The sequence below is a fragment of the Lipotes vexillifer genome, unplaced genomic scaffold, assembly GCF_000442215.2.
Source record: "Lipotes vexillifer unplaced genomic scaffold, Lipotes_vexillifer_v1.1 scaffold390, whole genome shotgun sequence".
In the NCBI taxonomy this organism is placed as follows: domain Eukaryota; kingdom Metazoa; phylum Chordata; class Mammalia; order Artiodactyla; family Lipotidae; genus Lipotes; species Lipotes vexillifer.
In genome coordinates this window covers 3,793,367-3,800,937 of record NW_006784503.1, presented here as the reverse complement: position 1 = coordinate 3,800,937, position 7,571 = coordinate 3,793,367, and positions in this window count along the sequence as shown.

Genomic DNA, 7,571 nt, shown 5'->3' with positions numbered 1-7,571 from the left:
GTCATGAGAACATTCAGGAAAACTATGGAGTGGTTCATAGGAAGAGAGGTGACCAGCCCACAACCAGCAAGTAACTGAGACCTGCCAAAGACCATATGCCTGAGCTTGGAAGTGAAACCTCCAGCCCTAGGCAACCTTTAAGACAAATGCAGTCCCCCAACCCAACAGCTTGACTGCAGCCTCAGGGGAGACCCTGAGCCAGAACTGCCCACCCAAGCCATTCCCTGATTTTTGACCATCAGAAACTGGGAGATAATAAATACTGGTTATTTCAAGCTCCTAAATTAAGGGTAATTTGTTACACAGCCACTATTGTCTGTTTGAAAAACACATGAACAAGTTACCTGGATCCTGGGTTCCTCTCCTTAACAACAGAAGTGGTTCTTTTAATTTAGGATTTAATAAAGATAAGTAAAAGATTACTTGAGATTTGCTGATCCCAGGCTATAGAATGAATTACTTACAGTTTACTTACTGCAAGTGAATGTAAGAGTAAAATATTCACAATCATTAAACACCTGTTGCCACCTATGGTTCTGGAGTTAACTAGCAGATCCACATACGCATTGGTAAGACCTTTCATCTAAATGATCAGAGACATAGCTGTCTAGTTCTGGCTGAGTTTGGCGACTTTTTCTTCTGTCATCCCAGCTCTGTTTCTCTTGTTAGCCACTATTTGTCCTATACCAATCCCACCAGTCCTCATAGATGTATAGATTCTTCATCACTCTATTTCTAAAATGCTAATTATTCCTACATCTGTATCCTTTTTTGCCAGTAAACAAATCTATGTGAAGTTAGCACTTCAAAAAGTATGAGTCGGAACTTCCCTGTTGGTCCAGTGGTTAAGACTTACAATGCAGGGGGTGCGGGTTCGATCTCTGGTTGGGGAGCTAAGATCCCACATGCCTTGCAGCCCAAAAACCAAAACATAAAACAGAAGAAGCAGTATTGTAACAAATTCAATAAAAAAACTTAAAAAGTATGAGTCAATCCACAAATCTCTATTAGACAACAGACCGCTCTTAGTGGAATATGACTATATACAAAGTCATGTACCAAGAACTCTAGTTTCCAGGATTTTAGTTCAGAAATTTTAATGTATTTCAGATCCTTTTAGAAAGAAAAATGAAAAAGACATCACGCACGGAGCAAAGCAGAATATTTGAGGATCCTCACTGATAAACAGATGATTCTTTGGGAATTTTTTAATAGGCAAAAAAATAACCAGCCCTCTTGAAACTGGAACAGTAGTTCCCCTCAAGTTCAAAATGAGGAAACCAGCCATTTCATTCAAAATGTTATTTCAAGAAGGTTCATTTCTAAAATTTTAGTAACTCTTTCTCTCTCTCTCTCTCACGCACACACACACTTTTTTATGTCTCTTTCTTATCAGGCATCTTTGCCTTTATCACAGAATTATCAATATTTGCAGCGGCTAATCTGTCTGTTGTGAGCAGAGGTAGCATATCTCCTATATATTGTATCTCCTATATATTGTATGCCATACAAAACATGGAGCTGTGTTCTTTTCCTTCTTAAATCCCTTTCTCTCTCCCTAGAGATCTCGGAGTAATTGAACCACAGGAATAACTGAACACAGGAAATAGATTGGATAAAGAGAAAAAAATGGAAACTTGTGCCGGCTTGAAATTACCTCAGGTCTGAAATGGCCAAAAGTCATTACTCTGGGGTTGACAGGCCCCAGAGAGGAAGCAATAGCCAGTTACTCTCCAGTTCTGCAGTGGCCACAGGCCTTAATTGAAAACCTGTTCTATTTCGTCCTGTTTAGAAAAACAGAACTCAGTTGTTGAATGTTTAAAATCTGGTAATTCTACAAGCATTTTAAGAATAATACCTCCAAAGTGAATGAAATCAGAATCTCAAAGAGATAATGGCACTCCCGTGTTCACTGCAGTGTTATTCACAATAGCCAAGATGTGGAAACAACCAAAAGTGTCCACTGGCAGATAAATGGATAGAGAAGATGTGGTGCGTACATACAATGGGAGATTACTCAGCCATAAAAAGGAAGGACATCTTGCCATTTGCAATAACATGGATGAACCTGAAGGACATTATGCTACATAAGTCAGACACAAAAAGGTAAATACAGTATGATCTCACTTACATGTAGAATCTTATAAAGGTTAAACTCAAAGAAGCAGAGAGTAGAACAGTGGTTGACAGAATCTGGGGGTGGGAGGGGTGGGAATGGGGAGATATCAGTCAAAGGTACAAACTTTCAGTTATAAAATGTGCGGATCTAACGTACACTATGTGACTATAGTTAAGAACACTGTTTTGTATACTTGAACTTTGCTCAGACAGTATTTGTTTTCTCTTATATTTATTTATTTATTTTTGGTTGCGTTGGGTCTTCACTGCTGTACGTGGGCTTCTCATTGAGCTGGCTTCTCTTGTTGTGGGGCACGGGCTCTAGGCGTGTGGGCTTCATTGTGGCTCGTGGGCTCTAGAGCGCAGGCTCAGTAGTTGTGGCGCATGGGCTTAGCTGCTCCGTGGCATGTGGGATCTTCCCAGACCAGGGCTCGAACCCGTGTCCCCTGCACTGGCAGGCGGATTCCTAACCACTGTGCCACCAGGGAAGTCCTTGACAGTATTTCTTAAAGTGTTCTCACCACACACACAAAAATGATAACTATGGATGTGTTAACTAGCTTGATTGTGATAATCATCTCACAGTGAATAGGTATATAACATCAACACATTGTATACCTTAAATATACACATTTAAAAAAAATACATATATACACACATTATTTTTGTCAATTATACCTCAATAAGGCTGGAAATAAAGTAATACCAAAGAGACCCACATCATACCTTTGATCTCAAAGGACTTATATCCTAACAGATGAAAGGTACATAGAAACACAAAAACACATACAATGTGTATTGGCCTAAAAAAAACTGGTGCCATGCATTTTTTCCCATTAATTTTTTAAAATAAAATTTTCCTTTTGGAATAATTTTAGATGTACAGGAAAGTTGCAAGATAATACAGAGTTCCCATATACTCCCAGCTTCCCCTAATGTTAATATCTTACGTAATCAAGGTATGTTTGTCAAAACTAAAAAAATAACATCAGATTTCACAATGTTTTAAAGTATGTGCCTTTTTTGTAGTCTTTAAAAAATTGTGACAAAATACACGTAACATAAAATTCATCGTTAGTGACATTCAGTACATTCACGGTGTTGTACAATCATCACCACTCTCTAGTTCCAGAAGGTTTTAATCACCCCAAAAGGAAACCCCATACACATTAAACAGTCATTCTCCATTACCCCCTTGTCCTGGCCCTTGATAACCACTAATAGAACTGCAAGTTTCTGTTCCAGGAGTCAACCCAGGATACCATACTGCATCTAGTCACGTTGACTTTGTACGCTTTAGGACATATAAAAGTATTCCTAAATATTTTACTCTGTAGAGAAGTACCAGTTAATATGCTTAATTGGGGTTGAAGGAAACTATCCAGCTCAGTCCCTCACTCTTCTCTCCTCTGTACTCGTCTAACAGCCTCTGAAGTGACTTTCTTGCTTCTGGTTTTCTCTCCACCAACATCTCTTCTTGTCTTGGATAACACTGGCTAAATGTCTCTTCCTCATGGCATGTTTCTTGCTTCTTTTATAGTCTATCCTCCGTTTTGTCCCGCATTGCTGTCTACTGATGCTATCTCGTTTTTCTCCACAAGAGCATAAGTTCCTGAGGCAAGGACTATGCTACCTTCCACAGCAAGTAACACAGTCCTGTGCAGAAGGCTATTCTCATTAACCAAACAAATTAGACAATTCAATGCTTGTAATGGGTGGAATTGTGTCCCATAAAAAAGATATGTTCAAGTCCTAACCCCCTGTATTTATGAATGTGATCATATTAGGAAATAAAGTCTTTGTAGATATAATCAAGCTAAGGTGAGGTCCTACTGGATTAGGGTGGGCCCTAAATCCAATGACCAGTGTCCTTATGAAGAGAAGTGACACAGATACACACATAGGGAGAACACCATGTGATGACATGGGCAGAAGTTGGAGTGATGAGGCCACAAGCCAAGGAAAGCCAAAGGTTGCTCATGACCACCAGAAGCCAAGAAGAAGCAAAGACGGATTATTCCCGAGAGCCTTCAGAGGGAAAAAGGCTCTGCTGATACCTTGATTTTGGATTTCTAGCCTACAGATCTGTGAGAGAATAAATTTCTCTTGTTTGGGGAATTCCCTGGTGGTCCAGTGGTTAGGACTCACACTTCCACTGCAGTGGGCCAGGGTTTGATTCCCTGGTTGGGGAACTAACCTCAAAAGCCCCATGATGCAGCAAAAAATAAATAAATATATTAAAATTCTCGTTTTAAGCCACCTAGTTTGTGATCATTTGTTATAGCAGCCCTAAGAAACTAATACATGCTCATGGAACACACCCTGAGATTTCCTCCCCTTCTACCTTTTCTTCTGAAATTCCTCTTGCCCAGAACATATTACTTGCTATCAAAAACCTACCCAGCAGGGCTTCCCTGGTGGCGCAGTGGTTGAGAGTCCACCTGCCGATGCAGGGGACACGGGTTCGTGTCCCGGTCCAGGAAGATCCCACGTGCCGCGGAGCGGGTAGGCCCGTGAGCCATGGCGGCTAAGCTTGCGCCTCCGGAGCCTGTGCTCCACAACAGGAGAGGCCATAACAGTGAGAGGCCCGCGTACCACAAAAAAAAAAAAATCCTACCGATCCTTCAGTGGCCATCTTAAGAGACTTTGTGGGTTCCAGATCTCCTTCACAATTTTTCAGTAGTTGTCGCCTTTTGAAGATCCCATGGTAACTGATAAAAAGTAGGCAGAGATCTGTTAACCAATAGACTTTTAGGAGACTTTTTTTTTTATTGAACACAAAGCATGTCCTAAGCCCTGAGAATCAGGCAACCCCCAAATGCAAGCCCAACTCAGAGAAGCTTTCGTGTAGATTTGATAAGTTTCAACATCATAGTCAATATTACCCCAGGTTCTGCCAAGTACTGTGTCATTTCCAGCTATGACAGCCCTCCTCACAGAGGGGACAGAAGGACTAATTTTATCTCGTTCAGGACCCAGGTCTCATCTTTTGTTATTCCATAATTTATACTTTTACCACTCAATCCTGCTTTGTTCTTTGAGGATTTCATTATGGCTTAGATGCTAACGGCATGGACTTTGGAGGCAAACAGCCCGGATGTGAACAATCCACCATCTGTTTGACACATCACTGAAACTCTCCTAGCTTTACGTTTAAAATAGGAAATGAAAAGTACCTACCTCATAGGGTTAAATGAGAGAGGCTGGTCTTTATCTGGTAGACATGTAGGGAAATAACTGTAGCATTTTAAAGCAATTTGTTGGGGCAACTGAATGATGAAAGAAAAAAACAGAAAAGCTATACATTATGCATACATTTGGCCTTTCAAAGCCAGTCTGCCAGAGGGTCGCCAGCAGGGAAGAGAATAAATTTACATTTTATTTCACTTCTCCCTGCCTAATTCTAATTTTTAATATTAAAGCTCTCATGATTTAATCATTATTCTTCAGCTGTTCCCATTTTCTCCAAGAATTCTTGAGGCCAGGTCATGGTAGGTATGGACTCAAGCCCCTCCCTCCCCAAGCTCTTTGTTTCTGTTCTTAGTTGGGGGAAAGCTCTCCTCATCCTGAGCTGATGCACTGTTTGGAGAAAACTTGCTATAGGGCATGGGGACTGACTCCATTCAAGGAATCTTATTCCATGAATCTGTCCCCAGAAAATAAAATAACTGATTAATAGTCTTGAATGATTCACTCTTTGCTTTTTGGCAAATTCTAGTTTATTCTTGCTTGAGGGTGAACAATAAAATCCACAAGTTAACTCCCACATTTTTGATCTAACCCAGCAATTTAACCTCCTTGTTTACTTGCCAAAGCTACTATCGAGTAGCTGTGTGCCTGGCTTCCTTTCCCTCTCTCCTCTCCCCCTGTCCTGCCCACTGGCAGAGAGCCTCTTGTGAATTATAAGATGCTCAAGAGATCAGACAGCAGGAGACTGAAAGAGAGGAAGCAAAGCCATGGGCAGGCCCTGAAAGAAAAGTGTTAGGATCTTAGTGGAGTGCTTTTTATGCCTTTGAAATAGCCAGTTAATTTTCCAGAGGGATGTTGGCTTGGGGCCCGAGGGGGTTGGTGCTCAATAAAAATTTATTACACAAATAAGCAAATTTAGGCCTAGAGAGTCCTAGCTGATTAGGAATGAGCTTGTCCTTCTTCTATAGAAGCGTATTGTTTACACACATGTGGCTTAGGAAAAGGAGGTACAATCAGGTGTGGGGTGTCTGCAGACTCCTTAAGGGGACAGCACTCACTTGCATTGTAGTTGATGCGAATGGTGTCCTCAGAGCTGGGCAGTGGGTGGTCTCCAAGCTGACCATGACATCCCTGCAGGGAGCTAAGAGGTCAGGGTCTAGGATCCCAATCAATGAGATCTACTTATAAAAACACCTCAGAATCTAAACAACAGAAAGAAGCACTCTTGATTCCACACTGTTCAGGTTATGCATGAAAATCAGGGAGAACTACCTGTCCAGTGGTGCCTCTCTCCAGAGCAGAGGTTCCCTAATCCTGATCTGCGTGGCCACTGTGCAGTCCTGTGCTCTGCTTCTGAGGGACCAGTCACACTGAAGAGCCTGAATGTAACAGAGTTGCCTGGGGGGAAATTACCATTTATTTACTGGCTTGCTCTGAAGCAGTACAGATCAGACAAATAAGTCGATGCAGAATTACAACGCTGGCTTATTTTTAGTATCGTGTACAGCCCTCGATATTTCATCACTACAACTATCTGGTTATGTAATGATTTTTGTTAACATCTTTATTGGAGTATAATTGCTTTACAATGGTGTGTTTCTGCTGTATAACAAAGCGAATCAGCTATACATATACATATATACCCATATCCCCTCCCTCTTGCGTCTCCCTCCCACCCTCCCTATGCCACCCCTCTAGGTGGTCACAAAGCACCGAGCTGATCTCCCTGTGCTATGCGGCTGCTTCCCACTAGCTAGCTATTTCACATTTGGTAGTGTATATATGTCCATGCCACTCTCCCACTTCGTCCCAGCTTACCCTTCCCCCTCTCAAAAATATGGAATGCTTCATGAATTTGCATGTCATCCTTGCGCAGGGGCCATGCTAATCTCTGCATCGTTCCAATTTTAGTCTATGTGCTGCTGAAGTAAGCACTGTAGATTTATACATTTTGCCTTGTTCTGGAAATAACTTAAAAGTAGACATCCATTAAAAACTCCAGTTAGTGTCAAAGATGTGAATTTTAAATAAACAAGGGAATGTGTGTGTCATCCAGTTTGGTGATGTTTTCTTTTTTGGGGGTTGTTATTGTTTTTAGCTGTAGCACTCTAGCTCCAAAAGAAATCTTTTGCAGAAACTTAATGTATAAAATAGATCAAAGGAGAGCACTGGGTTTGAAGTACTCCTGAACCATCTTCATAGAATCCCTAGGCCTTCCTGAAGTTTACAGAAAGAAGTTCACTGATTTTCCCAAAGTCCCACAG